General features: G+C 38.7%; 1 protein-coding gene across 1 annotated transcript in view; it reads left to right on the top strand.

Annotated features, from left to right (window-relative positions):
- The window catches only part of hs3st4 (heparan sulfate (glucosamine) 3-O-sulfotransferase 4), a 159,051-nt gene that overhangs the window by 106,858 nt on the left and 28,985 nt on the right, over nt 1-23,208 (top strand). The gene's annotated exons all lie outside the window — the stretch shown is intronic.

Consider the following 23,208-nt stretch of genomic DNA (forward strand, 5'->3'; position numbering starts at 1 on the left):
TTTGGATATAAATGACAATTCTTTGTTGCCGAAGACATTTTTTTTAAAGAAATGTGAGTGTTTGATGAACATGGTTATAAGTTATTTTCATTAGAAATAAATGTGTAGGTGTGCTCCAGCTCTTGACTAGCAATTTCTTTTTATCTCTGTAATACATTTTAATTTGAGACATAATAGACTGTCCATTGGTGGATGCAACAGTAAATATGATGGATGAAGCTCGAGCCAAACAACCTTTAATCTTAACGTCTTTATTCGTAATTCATGGGCCAATCGGGTAACACTGCCATTATTATTATTAATGAACATTCTGTAGCTCCTTTGCCAACAGGACATTAGAGGCGGAGTAGTGTTTGGTTTTTTAAAGTAACACACTGGGCCGTTTTTTTTTTTTTTTTTTTTTTTTTGTTGACGTTTCCTCACACAACACCCACTCTGTTCACTCTTTTGGCCGCTGGCATCAGGTGACAGAGAGGCCTGAAAGCTGGGTTCTCTGCAGCAAGGTGAGGCTGAGCGGCTCCTCCAGCAGATTGTCAGGTTGTTGAAATGTCTCTGGAAGCATCCTCTGCATGGAGTGGTGCATTTCAGAAGAAAATGACAAAACAGTGAACTGCTGTGCGAATCTTTTCAAAACTAAGCATACTATAATCACAACTTAAGTGTTTTATGGTCTTGTAGGTTTAGAAATGATTTATTTAAAGCTACCGCTGTTGCTCTAGTACATACTAAAAGGTGCACTGTGGTGGCCGGGCTTTAGTCCTTTAACTACTGCACTACAAATGGACTGTCACAGGAGCCCTGGGGTTCTTTTTTTTTCTAAAGATGGCACACTGTATGGCCCAGGATGCTATGGAAAGAGTTAGAAAGCCACAGCTGATCTTCTCTCATTTCAGTGCACTCAGCAGGTTGGACCCATAATGCCTTGAGTGCTTGCCTGAGCTACACGACATCACTCAGCACAGCCACTCTCCAATCCTAGTTTCTCCTTCGATATCCAGGGTAACAAGAAAAGAATAACGGACAGGGGAAAAAAAAAAAAAAAGGTGTAATAGAGGTTTTGGTGGGGAGGGTTGAGAAAAAAGAAAGCTTGCCCCGGGCAGAGAGCGCTCTCTGGTACACACTAATCTGGCCACCCGCTAGTTGTGAAGCGTGTATCCCTTGTGTGTGAGGCGGACTCAACGACAAGCCCACCCTTCCATCACTGTCACATGCTGCACTAATGAGTGCCAGAGGGCATGAGGTCAATGAATAAGCTGATTTGTCAGCTGATAAGCCATCGCCTGAAGATACTTCAGCATAAACTGAAAACTAGTTTTTTTTTTCCTTTTATTTTTTAAAGAAAATCTTTTTCCTTAAAAAAAATGTGGGCCATCTTCCATACTTTGAGCCCAAAAATGTTTTGCATCACAGAGAACCTCTATGCTCTTAAAACCAAAATACTATCTTAGTGACAATCCCACCCAAAGACATTGTTTCCAGCCTTTCAGGAAATTTTTCTACCAGTTAGAGCCCAGCTCTTTATCATTCTCTGTACATTAGCTTCTGCTATTTCTAATCACAGCATAACTGACTTGAGAGCTAAATTGCCGTGCAGTGTTTTCAGCACGCCGTGCACATAGGTAACTGATAACAGCCCCCAAAAACTAATTTGCATATGATTATGCAGCTGTTACCTAGAAAAGAAAGTGCAGCTCCTAATTGTCTAACTTTTCCACGGCAATTTGCGTTCTTTGATTTGAGATGCTAGACTGAGAAGTGTGTGAAGAAATTAAAGAGGTGCGCTTTCTTCATCGCCAAACCCATGTCCTTACTGTTTATTTTTTTATTTTTTCATCTGTATGCGAAACTATAAGTGTTTTGGTTGAATGTAAATGTTGCCACTTTATTCTTACTGAGGCAATATCCAGCACTTGAGAGGTAATTATATCATACTTTAACAAATTGGAAAGACTTTCTGCTCGTTTTCAACTATTTAGTTAACTCTGTCTCAAGTAGCATCAAGCTGTCAATTAGTTCCACATAAAAAAAAAAAAACTCTCTAAATATTGCAGAAATGTTAAAAAAAAAAAAAAGTTTAATTATGCGTTCAGCAAATCTCAACTTTGTAAATTCAGACACAGTTGAGACCTTTATTTTGGCAAGACATGAAATATTGGCAGGTCTTAGTGAGAGTGGCAGTAGCCGTAATCAATCGGGTCATCTGGTGTCAGGGGAAGACAGCTGAAACCGGAGGCTGCCTGTCCATCAGAGAGCATGGCAGCAATCCCAAACCACGGGCCCATCTACCTGCACCTCTGACAGTGCTCTCACGTGTGCATAAATGAAAAGGTCAGCTAAATTTGTTATTACACTCCTGATGTTTCTTCAATTTTAGGGATGCCCTGCATTGTTGAAGGTGGTAAAAAATAAATGGAGGGGGAGGGCAGTTTTGACCTCACAGTAGGAATGAGTCCCTTAAATCCAACTGTGTTCTATGAACATACAACTGACGTATAAGGAGGTTTTTGTGGACATTTTTAAGGGATGGCTTAACTTTTCTGGACTGAGAGGTCTGAGGTCTTTTCAGGGATCTGTTGCAGCCACTCCTCCAGCTTTTGGGTTACTGCCCCGATTGCTCCAATTACCACAGGCACCACTGTCACCTTCACTTTCTAGGCTTTCTCCAGTTCTTCTCTGAGTCCCTGGTATTTCTCCAGTTTCTCATGTTTCTTTTTCCTGATGTTTCCATTGCTTGGCACTGCCACATCTCCACATCTATATATATATATATGTATATATGTGTGTGTGTGTGTGTAAACAGACATTAGGAAAATGTGTCTGTAGTCTAAGGATTAAAGCGATTTGACAATCTTTTTCATCCTGTTTCTTCATGACTGCAGACATTCTGCAGAACTTTTGCAGCCAAATTCTAACATTTTTTCTAAATGTGTTTTTGAAACTAAATCCATTCCAAAGCATTGATGTTGAACAGGAGGTGTTTGCAGTAAACCCTCCTAACAGCAAGTCTATAAAGCCTAATCCAGTGTTTTTTTTTTCTTTCTTTTGTTTTTTTACTTAGCAGATCTTGAACCTAAACAAGCTCAGATCTGATTATCTTAAAGCTGGAAAATAAAAGCATCGCTTTGTGCGACTGATTCTTTGATTTGCAGATTCAGATTTTGCTTGAGATGGATGCGTTTGCATTGTGAGCATGGTATATTTTTGCAGCAGATAATACAAGAACTATCCAAGTTTTGGGATTTTTGTAGTCTTTTTTTAATTTTTTTTATCACATAACTTCTAAAGTAACAAAGACTTTTTGCAACAATCCATGCAGAACTCCTCTACAGTAGTGATGTTTTGGGGTTTTATACTGGGCAACACGGACTTTCAACTCCCTCCAAATATTTTCTTTGGGGTTGAGATCTGGAAACTGGCCAGGCCACTCCAGGACTTGAAATGCTTCTTACAAAGCCACTCCTTCTTTACCCGGGGATTTGTGTTCACCTTCAATGCTCTTGCTGATGGAAGAGGTTTTTACTCAAAATATGACTATACATGGCTCCATCTATCCTTTCCTTTACATGGATCAGTCATCCGGATACCTTTGCTGAAAAACGACCCCAAAGCATGATGTTTCCACCCCCATGCTTTACAGTAGGTATAGTGTTTTTTGAATGTACCTCAGCATTCTTTCTTCTCCAAACACGGTGAGTAGAGTAGTACTAAAAAGTTCTATTTTGGTTTCAGCTGACCACAGGACATTCTCCCAATCCTCTTCTGGATCATTCAAATGCTCTCTAGCAAACTTTAGACGGACCTGCACATGTACTGGCTTTAGCAGGGGGACACGTCTGGCACTGCAGGATCTGAGTCCCTGGTGGTGTAGTGTGTTACTGATGGTAGCCTTTGTTACTTTGGTCCCAGCTCTCTGCAGGTCATTCACTAGGTCCCCCTGTGTGGTTCTGAGATTTTTGCTCACTGTTCTTGTGATCACTTTGACCCCACGGGGTGTGATCTTGCTGGGAGCCCCAGATGGAGGGAGATTGTCAGTGGTCTTGTATGTCTTCCATTTCCTAATAATTGCTTCCACAGTTGATTTCGTCACACAAAGCTGCTTACTTATTGCAGATTCAGTCTTCCCAGCCTAGCGCAGGTCAGCAATTGTGTTTCTGGTGTCCTTAGTCAGCTCTTTCGTCTTGGCCTTAGTGGAGTTTGGAGTGTGACTGTTTGATGTTTTTTCAGGTGTATTTTATATAGATAACCCGTTCAAACAGGTGCCATTAATACAGGTAACGAGTAGAGGACAGAGGATCCTCCTACAGAAGAAGTTACAGGTCTGTGAGAGCCAGAAATCTTTCTTGTTTGTAGGTGACCAAATACTTTCTTTCCACCATAATTTACAAATTGGTTCTTTAGGAATCAGACAATGGATTTTTTTTTTGGATTTTATTTTCTCATGTTCTTTCTCATAGTTGAGGTATACTTATGATGAAAATTACACTCCCTATCTCTTCTAGTGGCTTCCTCTCTCAACTTGTGAGGGTGGAAGCCACTATCCAGGATGAAACATCCAAGATGCATGAAAACATCAACCTCGAGGCCCCAACTGACAGAGTGCTCAGTGAATGTCTCAGGCAGTGGAGAGCAGAGGATACAGTGCTGGAGGACAGATCCTCATGGGAGAAAAAAACCCCTGCATGGGATGTACCACCGGACCATGTTTTTTGGGAACGAGGTATTACTTTGTGGGAACGAGATATTTATTGTTTTACCCATGTCAGGTCACAGGCTCAGTACTGAAGCACTCATCCTGGCATCCTCGGGAACAAGCCCTGAGTACCAGAGCGATAGAGGCTCAACTCTACTACATCAGACAAGACCCAAGGTGTAGGCTTAAAGCCAGGACATAACTGCAGGGTGTAAGATGCTGGCAGGGAAAGCATACATGGAGCACCATAACCAAGTGGCCGGAATAATATACAGAAACATTTGTCCAGAGTCATAATGGGAAACACCTCCGAAAGTGGTAGAGAATGAGAGAGCAAAGATCCTGTGTGGACTTCCAGATCCAGACAAATAGGACCTTATTGGCGAACCAACCAGACATTGTAGTGGTGGATAAAAAACAGAGGAAAGCTGTTGTGGTGGATGTGGCAGTGCCAAGCAATGGAAACATCAGGAGGAAGGAATATGAGAAACTGGAGAAATACCAGGGACTCAGAGAAGAACTGGAGAAAGCATGGAACGTGAATGTAGCCCAGATAAGAAAAGAAGAGGAGGATTAAATAAATTAATCCTATAAATGATCAATATTGGTGTTAATATTGATATAACAGAGTTACTAAAAGGAAGACGTTTGAATGAGTCTGGGTGATGAGAGGAAATGGGTTAATTGTAAATATCAATGTTATTGTTGTTTATTGATTCATTTTGGATTATGTAACCTCAACAGTGTTAGCTTGCAGGACTATATTTTGTTTTGAAGAAATGCAGATTGTTCTGTGGAGTGTTCTTTGGTTTTCATTGGACTAAGCTGATTGGCTGAGGAGATGATCAAAGGAGAAAGGAAAAAAGAAAGAAGGTTCTGGACGTGGAAGAATACTGGGAGGTGAAGAAGAAAACGGGAAAAAGGAAACTTTCTGCTCAGAAAGTCCGGAGAAAACCTTGAGTGGTTTCCAGTGACAGAAAGTTTCGCCTTTTTGGAGTTTCTGGCTTGAACGGGACCCTGAGCCCACGGAGCGGAGCTGCAGCGTTGGATTTTCCCTGTGACGGACAGCAGGTGCTGCGGAAGGGCGGAGCTAAAGAAGGCTAAGGAAGTCGGTGATTTTTCAGGCCTGCAACAAGTTTTTTTCCCCCCCGGGGGTAATAACTCACAGTGTGAATGAGTTAGTGAGTATGGGCCCAATTGATTATTTTTCATGATGTGGTGAATTAGGGTAATATCTGTGTTTGTATAAGGACTTTTGAAACCAGTTTATGAATGCTCAGTTAAGTTTTGAAATTTACATTTTCTCAAGTGTTTATATTTTTTTATTTAAGAGGAAGAGTACAGAACCAAGATATTTTAACCAATATTTTTGTTTGTTTTGAGGGTCAAATCTTTATTTTATTAAATTTGAAACCGTGTTCAGATTTAAATGGTTGTCTGGTGTCATATTTTTTAGGAAGGCGTACTTGTCTGCTTTGAGTTCTGTGACGCTGTAACTTTTTTGACTTAAATAGGTAATCCGATTGGGAGCTACCATACCTCATTGAACCCAATCCCCCCATCACGACTCTGTAGGTTACTATTCTTCAAAGTAATGCTGAGCGATGGGGCTACATGAAGGTGACAGTGGTGCCCAGCAGTGGCTACAACAGATCCCTGACCTCTCAGACCTCTCAGTCCAGAAAAGCGTAGTGCTAGGAACAGCTAAGATACTGCGTAGGACCCTCAAGCTTCCAGGCCTCTGGTGAAGGACCCGAGCTAGTGCGAGAAACCACCCGTGGAAGGGTGAGAGGGGCATTTTTTAATATATTTATCTTTTAAAAAGAACAACATAGTTTAATTAAACTCTGAACTTGTGTTATCCATCCATATCCTATAAGTAACCCCCCCCCCCCCCCCCCCCCCAAAAAAAAAAAACAGTAGTTGTTTTTGTGTGGATGCTCGAGTGCATTTCCTGCTGAAATCTGGCACTTCCTTCTCCAAAGTTTTGACAGCTAAAGTCTTATGTTTGTTGAATGAGCCAAAAGTCTGCAGGCAGACTGAATAAACTGAGGATCTTAAAACAAAAATAAATGAACAAAAATAAAATAAAAAGCTGGAATAAATTCCTTTAATCCAAGCGGCTGCATACTTCTGCTCTTATGTTCAAACCGGTTATTTTCTTAAACAGTTGTGCTTTTGTTTATGCTTTTTTTTAAAATCTTTTTTAAGAGTCATTTTATTGACTGTTTGCTATCACCACTCTATGAATGACGCCTCCGCATATACAGATGCAGGGTGTGCATGAGCATTACCCAGGCCCACCTTTTGCTTAAAAGATAAGAAAAATATTAAAAGAAAGGTGTATGTTTGGCAGAACATTGACATTTTGAAACAAGTGATCCACAAAAAATAAAAACAAATAAAAAAAATGTAAAAGCATTAATGGAGTGTTACATTTCATAAAAGTGTGCTGTGCGATTCCAGCCCCACATAGGTCATCCTCACTCTGATGCTCCACAAACCTGCACAAATCATTTTTCCATTTTACTCTGCATGACTGATGTGGTTTAAAATTGGATTTTTGTTCATAAGTGGCTGCTTTTCTGATGGAAAAACAAGTAATATTGCCAACAGCATTTAACAACAAAGGTATATCCGACCGTCCATCCCAGTTTGATAATCATCTTATAGAGCTGGAAGAAAGGTCATTAGAGTTAATAGAAATAAAACAAGATATTTCTCTTGTCCCTCAGTCCCGTGGAGAGATGGCAGTTATGGGAAATATTACCTCCGGTGATCTTATTTAAAACCAAAGGAAATGTGTTCCATGACACTTTGATGAAAGCACAACAAAATCTGACAACATTTATAACTGAAGTAAAGCATTTCCATCTTTCGCTGTGAAATAAGATGTGTGACATTCTTGCAAAATGGTTGCAGATTTGCAGCAGACATTCAGGTCTGGCAGAAACGCAGGATGCTGCACAAAGTTGGATAAAGAAAAAACTTTCCTGAAGTTCAGTTTCCACATACAGTTAACTGTTCCCCATGTGTTCAACTTGCGATAGGGTGAAAAATGACATTGAGACACCTTGTACTTTTGCCACCTATAGTGTGAAGGACGAGTATAGTGTTTGTCCTCTGACACCCATCCCTTCATCTAGGTCACATGGTTTAAGGAAGCAGCTTTTTATGGTTAGAATAAAGGTTTGTGGTTGTGACTTAAGCTTTGAGGTAAATGGAGAGCAGTTAATTAAATTAAGTTATTAAATTATTTAAATTTGATCTCGTGTGGGTTCTTCACTACCGGAAAGAGAAAGTTGAAACTTTATCTATTCATTCATTTTAGATACCAATCTTGATTGAGTTTTTTTTATTTTATTTGTTTATTATGATTTTTTCCACTGTTTTTATTTTTATTGGTTCAGTCGTTCAACTCCTAGTTTCAGGGTAATAAATCAATGCTGTTTTGGGATTTCCTTGCAAAAAACTTTTTACCAAATAAAAAATTTTTTATGACGGCATACTCAGTTTAGAAAGGATATTCTCAACAAAACTTTGCGAAAGTGCACTCTTAAATGTAATTTTAATAACTTAAATATGTGCAGGTCATTTCACATGTTCTTATTTGAACTTAACAGAGCCAGCTTCGTGATGAAAGTGGGACTCACACATTGCATTTCTTGAAAAGCTTCAGATGAATCACAGCAATTAAAATAATGTTAACATTTTTTTGGAGTAACTAGTATTGTTTCCCACATCCAGGCACCCCAAGGAACAAAGAAAGAATTCTATCTCTCACTGCAGTCATTCTAATGGAAGATTTGTTATCTCTTTTTCTTCCTCCTTTAATTGAAAAAAGCAGCAATGTCTGGTTGTAAATTCTAATTGTTAACACATTAAAGAGTAGAGATAAAATGAAGCTTTAGGTAGCAGCTGATTGCGGTTTCTTCCAGTTAGGTTGGTGTTTGAAAAGAATTCTTACATTTTCTCCTTTCATGCATACAAATAGAGGAAACACAGGACATTATCCCGCCAAAGGTCCAGAAATACTAATTACCTGCTGTTTACTGGGCTTGATACACCCCACCTTCTTGGGAAATCAATAATTACATACAAAGGCAGAGGGAATGAATTCACCCTGATAACGATTAGCATAAAAGAGGATGAAGTTCATTAGTGATTCTGGGAGCATCGCGAGTAATATCCAATATTGGAGACAACTAGCTCTGCTATGCTTTTGTTTTTTGTTCTCATCCTGTGAGGAAGGTACACAAGATGGTTTTCTGTGACAATTAATTACAGCCTCATACACAACAAGCAAGATGATCTATTTACGATGCAACTTTATGCTGTTTACACAAGCTCTATCTCACTTTTCCAGACTTAAGACTAACAATTTAAATATGAGTCCAAATAAGAGAAAAAGGATCTGTATCTACAAAAGGGTGTGAGGTAAAGCTGCTCATCTTCAGATTTTACAATTAACTTTTTAGCTCACATCAAACTCAATTTCCATATTATTTTGCAGCATAACACTATAACCACCTTCCCCACTGCCAGTGTCTTTAAATGCATTAAGCATCATTTACTAACAGGCACTTTTCAAATTTGCACAATGTGGAGGGAAATCAGTGAAGCAGTGCCTCTTAACTAACAGGTATGTAATTATGGTACAGTAATCAGGGCATCTGTTGTGAGCTCATTTATATCAGTTAAAGCAGGGGTCATAATGTATAATCTGCAGCTTTCACACACATAGGCATTATTGCATATCACACAGAATCTGTCTTTGATCTTCTATGTCTGGTTCGTCTTCACCTGAGTCTTTGTGCTAAAAGCAGGAACAAGAAAAATTATTGCTATCCCAGTTTTTTTTTTTTTTTTCCAGTGTGGGTGGTAAATTGCATTCTGTCATCAATGCAAATTTACATTTACTCAAAGAAATGATTTTATGTTGCTTTAAGTTGACTTAGTTATTGTCATTTATACTACAGAACTACCAAACATTAACTTTTAATCAATTCAAAAAGTTAAAATTTGCATCTTATTCGTTCCATCTGTCTAATATGAGCAAACTCAAGTGATTTATGGCCATTTTATGAACCTGTGCTGGCTTTCTGCAGCTTCAATCATGCATCAATGTAAGGTTATTTGTCTGTATTCTTACTCTAAAACACTTACATACAGGCTTTACATACTTAAACTCATTTTTTATTCATTCATTTTAAACTCATTCATTTTTTTTTTAATGCCAGGTTTTTTTTCTACAATTTGCCAACAACGTTGGATGTTTTGGTGACTCCGCTAACTCCACTAACATGTAGCGATGTTGGACTAAAGTTACTATGAATGCTGTTAATACAGCCTGACTGATAGCTTATCTCTGACTCTTTCATCTCAGTGAAGCATCATATGTGACAGAGTTTAAAAAATAGATCTTTCATTGACCTTATAATACAATGCGCCTTATAGTGCAGAAAATATAGTTCATTTATTTGTTAGCTTCAAATATGGTGTTTGTAAGTTAATTCTCATTGTAGATTTATGGCACATTAATTGTATTGTTTGGTCTCCTTGGTTATTGATATCATGAATCATGAAAGGGGAAGAAATAACCCTAATCATTACAGATGGTGGTTCGTATTATTATTTTCCTTTGAACTATAGCATCAAAGGACAAAAAATTTAACTTCTTGACATAAAGTGTGACAGTCTTTGACCTGTAAACCTTTGGGAATAAAGGCCTTGACAAGAAGAACAGCTGAGAAAGAGCCCTTCACGCTGAGACACGGTTGTTGGTAAAAAAAAATTGCAAATGTAGTTGTTGCTGAGAGCTTTGGGAAAATGTTGAGATGGAGAAAAGGGGGTTTGTGCAGCACAGCTTAAAGGACAAAGAAACTGACAGTTTAAAGAGAGTTAAATGATTATGATTAGTTTCAGATAAGGCCCACAAAATCCCATTGGACTAGAAGAATAAGGATGGCTCCAGGTAAAGGTGTGATGCGCAGTTAGGGAAAGCCAACGTGACAGCAGCTAAAAGGTGATGTTTCTCCCGATGTGATGCCAGTTTCACATGTTTTTATTTGAAATATTTCTGAATTATTTGCTTTACTGGACAACAAATTTGGGTACTTTGGGAACTTATGGCTCAGTAACCCTGACAAGTGTTATGTGAGCCAAATGTGGCTCAAAGGTAATGAGCTGAGCATGAGTCGGGTTATGAAATGGGCTGTACGGTTCATATGTGGCCCAAATGTCATTAGCTGGCATGGATTAGGGTAAGTCTTGTGGGGAGTGGATGTGGCCCAAAAGCCCAACGATAACAGAGACTCAAGCTCTGATCGGCGAACATTTGGCTAAGCTGAGACTCCCATAGTCACCGTGAGTCAGCCATGTCTTTCAAGATTAGAAGTGGGCCAAGAAAAACAGCAGGTTAGGGGCCATCTTTGGGCCAAATGTTAAAGTAGGTGACTAAATTCTCAGCTGCACCCATAAGATCAGCTTGCACTAGCAAAAAGGAGACAGATGGAACACTGAAACACTTTCCACACACAAATGATCATTTTTATTGAGCATAATCAGGCTCATAACGGGTAAACATTTTCTTCTCAGTGCTAATAAAACAACACTTCCGTTTTCAGCTTCCTATTCTGGTGAAAATCTGATTTTTATTGCAGCAAAAAATTTGCACCGTCAGAAGCACTGACAGCAATAATATAATAGCGATGCCACTCAGGTTTTTCTCTGCCACTAATGATAATTTACAACCGGAAATTAGTGCGAAAGAGCACATGTTTTAGAGGGAAAAATATAATCCTGTTATTAAGATGTGTCTGGGAAAAAACAAACTAATCTCTGACATCAACTCTGCCTTGCTTTTATTCATTAAATATCAAGCAAACACAAATAGCAAAGTTGAGTGCACTTTTTTTTCTCACTTCGATCCCAAAAAAACACAGAAAACCCAAAGCATAAATCAAAGCACCAAATGATTTTTATTAAATCCCATTTAGACGGAAAACACATTGAAAATTGTTGACTGCTTGGGTGAAGAATTCTCACAGCCTTTCCACATGCAAACACTTCTTTTTTGAGAGATATCACTCTTTAAAAGATGCCACCCCCCCCCCCCCCCCAAAAAAAAAAAGGAGGCTATTTCTCTTAGTTCTAACTGTGCTTCTAAAATTTCAAAGTGCAAAAAAAAAAATAAAATGTACAGTGTGTCGGGAGAAGCCTTGCTTCCCTCTGGTAAACCTGTGTCTTTCATGTTTTCTTCTTCTGCTGTCTCTGCTGCATCAAATGAATTTCTCCTCCTGAGACACGGTTTGTTTCAGCTCTCAGAAAATCACATGGTCTGGTCAGAGTTTCAAGCTGTTGTTTGCGCGAGTTTAAACACTGTTTGGAAGGAAATCTGTCATGGTGTTTCTTTTTTTAGCTGCATGCAAACTGTAGGTTTAATTTTTTTTCTTTTTTTTTGTTTTGTTAGATTTGCATTTTGTTAAAGTTACTTCCAAAGGCGATGGTGTCCAAATGCAGCTTAGGGGGGGTTATCATCTAATTCTAAGCCTGCCTGTCTACTTCTCTCAGATATTTGATGAGACAGAGCGAACAAGTGTGTCTCAAGAACAGAGGTTAAAGTGCCCTGAATACCCTTCCACAGACACTATCTTAAGTGAGACTTATGCTAAGTGGACAAGAACAGAGAGTGGAAAATATCACGGAAAGAAGGGGAGATAACATTGATCAGGAAGAAAAATAGGCGCCTCCTTCAGAGCCATTTATCATCACCTCGCTGTGCTACTTAAAGTCCAGACTGCTCCAGAGGATGGGCAGCACTGATTATTGCTTCATAAAACAATGTTTAAAAACCTGATATCTGTAGGAAATGAAATAAAACGACTCAACGTGAAATTTTCAGATGCAGTTTTGGAAGTTTAAATATTTTAGCTATAAATATCTATAAATATTAGTGGAAATTCATGTAAACTTATTTGTTTTACTTGGAAACTTTGAGGCCAAAATTATTTGTACTCGTTTATTTTATTTTATTTTTTGCAAAACTGCAGTGCATCTATAAATTTTAGGTTGACATCATCCGATTTTTGTTTATTCCGTCAAAAATCTACTAACAAGGTAGATCTTGCATCTCTCCTTGCTGTCCTGGCTGCAGCGAAGCCACTAAACCTGATTGCAGACACTCAATCAAAATAAAATTCCACCAGTTTCACAACAGGGAGTTTGACAGACCCTCCAGAAGCAGCTGCCTGCATCACCAAGAGCAAATAGCAAAAAGCAAGAATCTGGGGTGGCTGCCAGCATCTCTTGCAGAATTCAGATCGCAATGTCAGACAAAAGATGTAGACCAGGTGAGGAATTTGAAGGTAGCAACTACAAATGATCTGTCAGAAAAATGTCCAATTTATTGCGAATTTTTTTCCTTGTCAAAATATTTTTTGGGTTAATCATAAAGTTTTTTCAAAAAAGATTTGAAAATACTGATTCCAAAATGCCAGAAGATAATTAAGGTGAATTTGTCGTTTGCTCCTGAGTCACAGCAATTTGAATAAAGAAATGCAATTTTAAGTTAAAAGTTCTTAATATGTGTTCTCCATCAAGAAAAAAATGCTACAAGAACATGTTGAAAACACCATTTTCATCAAAGTGGGTCTTTAAGCCCACTTGAAGAGAAAGACCTACAAAAGAACCAGTTTTCAGGCCTCAACAGCTGCAACAGATTTTATGAAATATGCTTTGATCCCTTTGCCCTCAATAATTACTCAAGCTCATATAAGCTGCCTTACTCTCCCATTATCTGCACACACGTGACCTTAAATGTTTCCATGCCGTTAAGCATACGGTGGATCAGGCAGGGGTTTTGAGCCGACTTTAGCTTTTAGCGCCTTTTCACCCCAGGCGTATTGCTTACAATAGCAGAACAGACTTTTTCTTTTTAACCCGTTCCATTCTGCATGCAACATATGCGAGCTGCTGCCTTTTAGGCCTGCAGCTACAAACAAGCCTGGTGTACATTTAGCTATGATAAGTATTGATTTTGGTATGGACTTTACAATAACAGTACACACAAAACCTCTCAGAAGTTTTTTTTTTTTTTTTTTATCATAGATTTTTTTAAAAGGTTAGCAGATTTATTAAAAAAAGGGATCATCCTTTTAGAAAGAAATCTCAATCATTTTAAGAGATATTTAAAGGACACAATGGTTTTAAATTGTACACGTCATTTTGAAATGAATCTTACATACTGTATCTGCGATGCAGTCTGAAGGCAGTTCTCATGTGTCAACAGTGCTGTTTACCATAAGACCTGATTTAAGCTGCATTTAAAATGGTTTGCTTGCTCACTTCTGTTCCGTGTTTATCCATTCAGTCTCCACGTCCCGGCTGGATTAGTTAAGTTTCAGTCTGAAAAAAAGGTTTAGCACTTTTGTTTTTATCTGTCAGCCTAAAAAGTCCTCAAAGAAATCAGGCCCGACTTGCAGTTTTCCAGGTAATTAAAATGGGATGGCAGCTACCTCCCTCGTGTCAGAGGGATTTTTTCATCGCTTCGGCTCAGTTTTATGAAGTCGGCCTGCGTGAGCCGTACACAGTCTTAACTGCTCACATCACCTTTTCTCGCCCAGGTTGGCGTTGTGGACTTGCAGGACGTGCGAGTTGATCATTGAAAGGTCACAGGCGGATGACATAAGACAGGCGGCGCAGCCACCTCTCAACAGGAATCATCTCATCTCGTTTGCAGAACAGTGGGTTGCTTTCGCAGTGCGCAGCTCGGCTATGTGATGCAGCTAAAGACAACTTTTAAAAAGCACGGGAAGGAGCAGCGAGAATTCACCTTCTGTCACGGAAAGAGGATTTGTTTAGAGATGCAAATTTTTTTCATTAAGTGCTGTCACACCTAACATTTCTGACAGAGCCTGTCACACGGCTGAGAACTGCTTCTAAACTGCTCTGCCTAACGATGTCGCCATTAATGAGGCAGTGTGAGTTGACACTTTGTTTAACATCAAATGAAGTTAAGCACATATAATATTAAACAGGCGATGCCACGTTTAGATATTATTGGTCCTATTTGTGTGCAAGTAAAAACCTACTCTGATGAAAATCATGTTTTTGGTGTTTTGGACATATTGTTGTGGCATTTCTCTGATGATGGACAACAAACATAAATACAATTAAGCTCAAAACTGCATTTTTTCATATCATTTTTTCTATTCAAATCATTTTTGAATAAGGACCAGATGAAAAAAATGGCATTGAAAAAATAATGTTGAAGATTTGACGGGTGGGCCACAAGCGCCATTCTCCATTCTGATGCATTCTTTGTAAACAACAGATCGATGCACGGTTTTCCTCATCAAGACTGTACGCTGGATAGCTCCAATGTTTGTCACCGTTTTTGTTGCCCCAGTAATGTTGGTTTGAGGGTGTGAGAGGCTGTAAGCTTGTGGGAGAGCGTGTAAACGGGGAGCTTTCAGTAAGATGGGGAAGGGAAAGGGGGGCGGGGTTACTCTGTGCCAATGGTCCCGCCCACAACTCAGTGGCAAATTTCTAATGAGCTACTTTGCAGAAATTATGTCTGATGTATCCTATAAAATTATGTCCTATAACATCAGTTTTTAATTTTGCCTAAGAACAACATACCCTTAAATAAATGCCTTTAAAGGAACACCTCTAAAATTGTTCAAAAGATGATTGGAGTGGATCTTTGGGGGGGGGAAGTAAAATTTGTCAAATAAAAATAAAAGTATGGTAGGAGATTAAATAAATATATATATATAAATATACAAAGTTGGTCAGATTAGAATTGAAATATTCCTATCTCCTATCAATCTAAAATAACTTTTTCTATGGAATAAAAAAAGGACACACGGATTCTAATTTATATTTATATCAATTGTTTTCTATTTATTTATTATTATTCTATTTTCCCAGATCATATATAATTGTCTATTTTTTTCTGAGAGTAGCTTTCTGAATTTTTCACCTCTGGTCTCGATGGTTGTAATGAATTCTGCAGGTGTTTTGGATCTTATTAAAGGTTAAAGTGACTTCCTGCAAGAAGCTCAACCACAGTGCTGCCGTGTTACTGGTCAGTGAAAAAGGATCTGAGTCATCTAAAAGAAATCACAATATTGTCAATTTTATAGCTTTTAGGCCTAATTAAGGCCAGTGTGTATGGCAGGACTGATTACATTCAGCAGGAGCGTTCCATTAAACGTCACATGAACTGTGTTGTTTCATGTTTTTATTTTTGATCGAAGAACCTAAAGAATTAAATAGGGATTCATAAGAGAAAAGGTCCAAAAAAAGTTTAAATTAATCAATTTTTCCGAATGAGTCTGTGGTCAGGGATTTGAATTAGGCAAACTGAAGGGCCCTACTCTAGGTTTTAGAAATAAGAGGTTTTAGAAATGGTGGTTGAAAAGTGGACATAAATGACCACTTCTCCTCTACCGAGCCTTTTTTTTCCCCTGATGCTCACTCCAGTAACATTTTTTTCCCTCCTTCTCCCTGTATACAACAAGCCCCTTGTCTGCCTCTCGTTTTTCTCCAAGATTATAAAGCTTTTAAACATTGATAACGCACGCCGAGGGCACACATGTACAAGTGGGAGAGCAGTTGGCAACCTCAGGTGATTTTGAGCACCTGGCTCTCAAAGAAATTGTGGATCTGCAGCTCCTGCTTTTAGACAGACACATTGCAGAAGACCCACTTTCTGTGACGGCCGATGAATACATCTTCTCAGCAGATGCAGAGGCACCTTTGATCGGCGTCTATTTTTACAGTCTTTCATCTGCAAGAAATAAAACTAATATGAGACTTAAAGAGATTACTGTTTTGGAATATGTAAACCTGGAATAAAAGAGACTGTTTGTCAGTGGATCCTGCCATTAGCTCGTTTCTGACAGATGCTTTGTAAATGCACATTTTCATCTGCATTTCCTGTGCAAGTCCTGCATGAAACAGCAAGACAACACATTGTAGTTTGTGATAAAAAAAGACGAGATTTAGAATTCAAAATTCTGCTGATTCCTTTTCCTTGCCTCTGCAATCAACGTCCTGCTCCGAGTTTGCAAAAGATTTTAATGGCAGTTTGCTTTCTTTTTAAAACTCAATGCAGCCTAATATTTCCAAGGAAACATTTAGTCATACCTCATTTAACTCTAGGACACTTTCCGCTCTCAATTAGCTTGTCTCTTCCATCAGTCATTTTGAAGATGATCATTGCTCGCTTTATTCTCAGATTTGATAATTGCGGCTCACGCAGCACAGACGCTCACTGGACCAAATGATTGCATGTGATTCCGGCCAAAGGGCATCTTTCAAAAAGCCGCAAATCACAACTGACTTTCTCTCAACATATGTGGCAAACAGCGATTTAGATGTCAAAACCGGCTCGGAACACTTAAACTAAAGCAGCATAGACATTTGCGAGCGGTCAAGCATGGTATTAGTTTCCCAAATTCTCTGAATTTGTTGGGTTTTAGAGGATTACCAGGGAGCACACAGCTCAGTATTACTCCGAAAGTTCCAGATTAAGCATTTGTAATGATATTTTTCCATATAGCCTCTCTGAATTGTACGTCTGTGTGTATTTGTTTGGCTAATCGACAGTGTGTAGAACAGTCACAGGCCCCTCTGATAACTGCACACCTTAAGAAAAGAACTTGTAAAGCTTTTATAGAATGGGCCACCTACCCGTGAGTCCTCACATAGCATTTGCTTCACTCTCCCATGAGGTCATTAGTCCACATCAATGGAAAGAAATGCTAGAAAAAATGGCGGGCTCAAAGGGCGGACAGCCTGAGGGTTGGTTGAAAAGTGTTCTGAAACACACAAAGCCCATTCACATTTGGAACTGTAAAAACATCACATCCAGACTTCTGGCAGCTGTGCAGAATAGAATGTTTGATGCTTTTAAGCATGGGAAATGGTTTACATAAGAGGGACATTGTTCAGACTTTATTTGAGAAGTTCAAGGGTTGAGGTGTGTAAAGAAAAACCCGAAGACTGACAGAATAAAAGGTGCACCACATATTGAATGATGTTAGTGTTATTGCACACTGAAAACAATCTGAATAAATGAATACTGATATCGGAAAAACACAAAAAATTGGTTTCTTTTTAGTTATAAACAGTTTACTGAAGCAAAATCCCACATGTATTGAATTTTCTAATGACCTGTTTCACCTTTTTAAAATTGAAAAGTCTGTGCATCATTTTTCATTTCAAGGCTTGAATTCAAGTATTATAATTCTGTGAATTAGTGTGATGCAAAAGAGATATTTTAAAGAAAATAATTATGTATTTGTGCAACAATCACCTGCTAAAATTAAGAAAAAAAGTTCACATGAGAGCCAAACTGACTAGATAAATCCTCAATTTCTAAGAAATCTTAGCATCCCAAAGTTACAATCATTCAAACCTTTAATTAAGTCTGGTAATTAAAAAAAAAAAACACAGCTCGTCAGTCACATGTTTAAATCTCAGCTTTGTTGTAGGCCAATAAATTCCATTGTGACTCAGCTTGATTTTTTTTTCCTTTCCTCAAAGTACGTTTTGAATTTTAAAGCATGTTTTTCAAAAAATGAGCTATATTGATATAGATAGATAGATAGATAGATAGATAGATAGATAGATAGATAGATAGATAGATAGATAGATAGATAGATAGATAGATAGATAGATAGATAGATAGATAGATAGATAGATAGATAGATAGATAGATAGATAGATAGATAGATAGATAGATAGATAGATAGATAGATAGATAGATAGATAGATAGATAGATAGATAGATAGATAGATAGATAGATAGATAGATAGATAGATAGATAGATAGATAGATAGATAGATAGATAGATAGATAGATAGATAGATAGATACTTTATTAATCTCCCAAAGGAGAAATTTAGGTGTCCGGTGGCAAAACACACAACCACACACAATAAACAACAGTAAAAAGACGGTTCACAAAATAATATCAGTTCATATCAGGCAGGTTCATTAAACAGCCTGATATGGGACAAATGAGTTCTTAAAGCGCTCTGTCCTACAGCGCAGTGAAAGGAGCCTATTACTCCGTGAGCTCCTCTGACCAGACATCGTGTTGTGCAAGGGATGTCAGGGATTGACCAGGATGCTCTGAGTCAAGGCCTTCATCCTCTTCTGCAGCACAGATCTTACGCATGAATTATGAACATTTCGTTAGTCCACAGTCTAACAGAGTTTGTTGAAGGACATTTTTTTTGCTGTGTATGCACTATACATATTTCCTTAGTAGTGACCAATTTTAAAATCAACTGAAATGAAATGTCCCAAGTTCAAATGGCGTAGCTTAGAATGCCGGAAGTTTAAATGATGCAGCTCAGAATGTTAGGAGTTTAAATGATACGTTTAGAATGTTAGAAGTTTGTATGATTCAGATTAGAATGTCCAAAATGTAAATGATGCAGATTGGAATGTCAAAAACTCAAATGGTGCACAAAGAATTTTAGGAGATTAAAAGATGCACTTGGAATGTTTGAAGTTTAAATGATTGAGTTCAAATGTTGGAAGTTGAAATGGTGCACTTGGAATCTCGGAGGTTTGAGTGATGCACCCTGAATGTCTAAAGTATAAAAGACGTGCTCTCAATGTAGGAAGTTTATAGAATGCAGTTCAGAATGTTCAATGTGGAAAGGCTGCAGTTTGGAATGTTGGAAATTTCAATGGTGGACTCGGAATGTAAAAAAGTAAAATGATGCCCTCAGAATGTCCAGAATTTGAATTAAGTAGCTTGGAATTTTTGAAGGATAAATGTTATGCTTGCAATGTCTGAAGTTAAAATGATGCAGTTAAAATGTTAGAAGTTGAAAGTATGCGCTCAGAATGTTGGAAGTTTAAAAGATGCAGCTCGGAATGTCAGGAAATTTAAATGATGCACTTGGATATCCAAAATGTAAATGATGCCGCTTGGAATATTTGAAGGATAAACAATATGCTTAGAATGTCTAAATTTTAAATGATGCAGCTCAGAATGATGGTAGTTCAAATGATCGGATTCTCTGAGTTTAAATAATGCAGCTCAAGATGTCCAAAGTTAAACTAATACATTTCCATCCATCCATCCATCCATCCATCTTCCTCCGCTTATCCGGGACCGGGTCACGGGGGCAGCAGTCTAAGGAGAGATACCCAGACTTTCCTCTCCCCGGCCACTTCCTCCAGCTCCTATAGGGGACACCCCGAGGCGTTCCCAGGCTAGCCAAGAGACTTAGTCTATCCACCGTGTCCCGGGTCTTCCCCGGGGCCTCCATCCAGTGGGACATGCCTGAAACAGCTCCCCAGGGAGGCGTCCAGGAGGCATCCGGACTAGATGCCCGACCCACCTCAACTGGCTCCTTTCGATGTGGAGGAGAGTTTTCCCAGCCACCCTACGTATGAAGCTCATTTCACCCGCTTGTTTTTGGGACCTCAATCTTTCGGTCATGACCCAAAGCTCATGACCATAAGTGAGTATTGGAACGAAGCTCGACCGGTAAACTCAGAGCCTCGCTTTTTGGCTCAGCTCTTTCTTTAACACAACAAACCGATACAGTGGCCGCATAACTACAGACGCTGCTCCTCTCCGTCTGCCAAATGACAATACATTTCTGAATATTTAAAGATAAAATGATGCAGCTTGGCATGTCAGGAGTTTGTAGATGCCCTCGGAATCTTGGAAATTTAAATGAAGCAGCTTGGAATGTTGGAATGTCTGAAGTTCAAATGATGGAGCTCGTAATGTTAAAGGTCAAATTTCTAATATCATTTATTTTGAAACTTATCAATCTTTAAAAAAATCTATAAAGAAGATCAAATAAAATAAAAAAAAACAGTCTTGTATAGGTTTCTGTCACTTTTCCACCCAACAGATGCATCTATACCAAGTCTGAATAAATCGAAAGAATCACATGAAACAAACAAATATGGCTGCTTTCCGAGTTAACCAGCATTCAGAAGGCAGTATGAGGGTGTGTTCCCCTTTCCAAATGTCCCTTTCCTTTAGTTTTAAAACCAAGCAACATGCCACTTTTATCCCAAATTGCTGTAGCTTAAAGTTAATTGTGCTCTCTGAGTTAACTAAGATTTTCCATCTGATGGTAAACATTTTCACCCGCTGCAATTGGTGCAATTAAAGACACAAAAGCAACTCCACATGATAATCTTCTTAGGAGCTCTCCAGCACTCTGGCTTGTGTGCGACCCCCTGCCTGCCCATTCATCTCACTGATAAAATCTCTCAGAAACTTAAAGTGGTTTTGGAGGGAAAATGGAAGTGGCCCTTGAGGGAAAAAAAAATATGTTCCTAGGCTATGTCGATGGCATGTCAGAATAAGAGTTTGTCACATTTTGATATACAAAACTATCAGAATACTAAGATCTTTCCTGGGGTGCTTCCAAAGCACTTCCAGTTTTTTTTCCCGCCATTATATTATATTGCATTGTCTTGCTCGAGTAGCCTTTTGTCTTTGTGTTTCAACTGTTGTGTGAACATTGCATTACTTGGTCAAATACACTCTTTTACAAGAAAAAACCAAACTGTTTCATATTTAATGAAACAGTTTGTTTCTGCATCTCTCGACCCCTCAATGGGACCATCTTAGTTTGTGTGTTGCACTCATAGCATACATTCAGTTTTTTTTTATTTATTTTTTTTCCGTCCCCCTGAGAAAATCCATGCTTAGATGTGGCAGGCTGATTAAATGATTGCCACACAAAACTGACATAAAGCATCTATAATTTAGTTTCTGCTCTCCTGAATGACATTGCCGCAGATTAATGTTGCATTATCTTTTGAGTGTAACTGCCATAGACGTCACCCTGGGTTTATTTGTTTTTTATGTGTGTGTATGTGCCAATGCCTCTTGGCCAGGTCTCTCTCAAAAAATACATTTTATCTCAAGGGACTCGCTGGTAAAATAAAGGTTAAATAAGTAAATGAAAAATAACGTACGTTCAAGCAGCTACTTCCAATGTCAGGTTTAAACAGGTGTTTCGGGCTGGTCCGTTTATGAGTAGCGAAACCAGTTTTTACAACCGTTTTTGGGCTCCTTGTACAAACAGCATGGCCATTTTGTGCGAACTTTGGCCAATCAGGTACTCGGATTTTATAGTTGTGCATGGAATTGGTTTATCTGGTGAATCCAGATGATATCTGCGTTTGTGTTTCAAATAAGGATAAACCGAGGCCACTCTCCTGACATGATGGTAACTCCATTGCAAGGATGCTAGCAACCATCTGAATGGTTTAGGTTTTGTGCCCAGAGTGCGCGATTTTCACTGCTTTAACATTTCACGCCAAGCCTTTTTCAACAGTAGGTGGTAGACATAGTAGACACTAAATAAACAAGAAGAAGCCCCTCCCTGTAGGTCCATTGTGAACACCATGGGCCAACCACTGGTTCGAGAACAAGAATATGTTCAAGAACGGTGTGTACCTAGTTTGAGAGATACAACATAAAATATAATGTCTTTTTATTGTTAGTCAACTATCAATCACTTGATATTTATTTTTTGTTCTTTTACTTTCTTTTTAAATGAGCATTTTCTGTTTATTTAGCACGTTGTCCTCGAGCTTTTCTTTCCTTTCGCACCATTCCAGACATCAAGTCTGAGACCTGTCACTGTATAAAATTCCTTCATCATTTAAAACCTTTTAAAATAACCCTTAATTTATACCTTAGAACAGTGTTTTTCAACCTTTTTTGAACCACGGCACACTTTAACCTTGACAAAAATCCTGCGGCACACACAAAAAGGAGAAACTCATAGCCTGTATTGATCTACAGCCCCTCCACAATCTCACACGCATTTTTGTGATAATTGTGACAGAAAAAGCTGGAAGCTGCAGCTGTTTTTTTTCTAAAAGATGTAATAAAAGTTAAGTTAAAAGATTTGAAAACTGTTTGATGTGTGTTGACAACGAAGATTCATTGTGCGCTAAGACGCTGTCACTTTAACCCAATGCATCATGGGAGATGTAGTGCAATCAGCCGCCAAATGCAGAGAGACTCGCTTCTTTGAGCTTCATGGTTTTGTTCACTTGTTCCACGGTCTGACACCGGATCCCGCGGAAAGCTACACTGCTAGAGTCGAGCTTTAGCTGGTATTTTTGTTAGAACTGGGCGACTTTATGAGCAGAATCAGAACAAGGAAGTGAAGACTTCAACCACTTCTGATTGGTCAGACTGATGTCATATGATTAAGCCTCCAAGAATGATTGGTGGAGACAGTTAAAGGGGCGGGACTTTTCCGAAAACGTCTGAAGCTGCGGCTAAATCGCGGTAACGTCATTCTTATCAAAATGTCTTTAATAGAATCAAATAAACACAAAGAAAAAGTATTTTACGTCCTTTTTATATTCCTAATTACTCTGTGTTTTATCAAGGCCTGTTTGGATGAACAAAGAGCTGATATCCTGGCAATGTTAAATGTTTTTAGATCAGTTAATGAGGGCAATGAGGGCACACCTGACCATCTCCGTGGTTGAAAAAC

The sequence above is a fragment of the Oryzias latipes genome, chromosome 8, assembly GCF_053564925.1.
Source record: "Oryzias latipes strain Hd-rR chromosome 8, Olatipes_Hd-rR_3.1".
NCBI lineage: Eukaryota > Metazoa > Chordata > Actinopteri > Beloniformes > Adrianichthyidae > Oryzias > Oryzias latipes.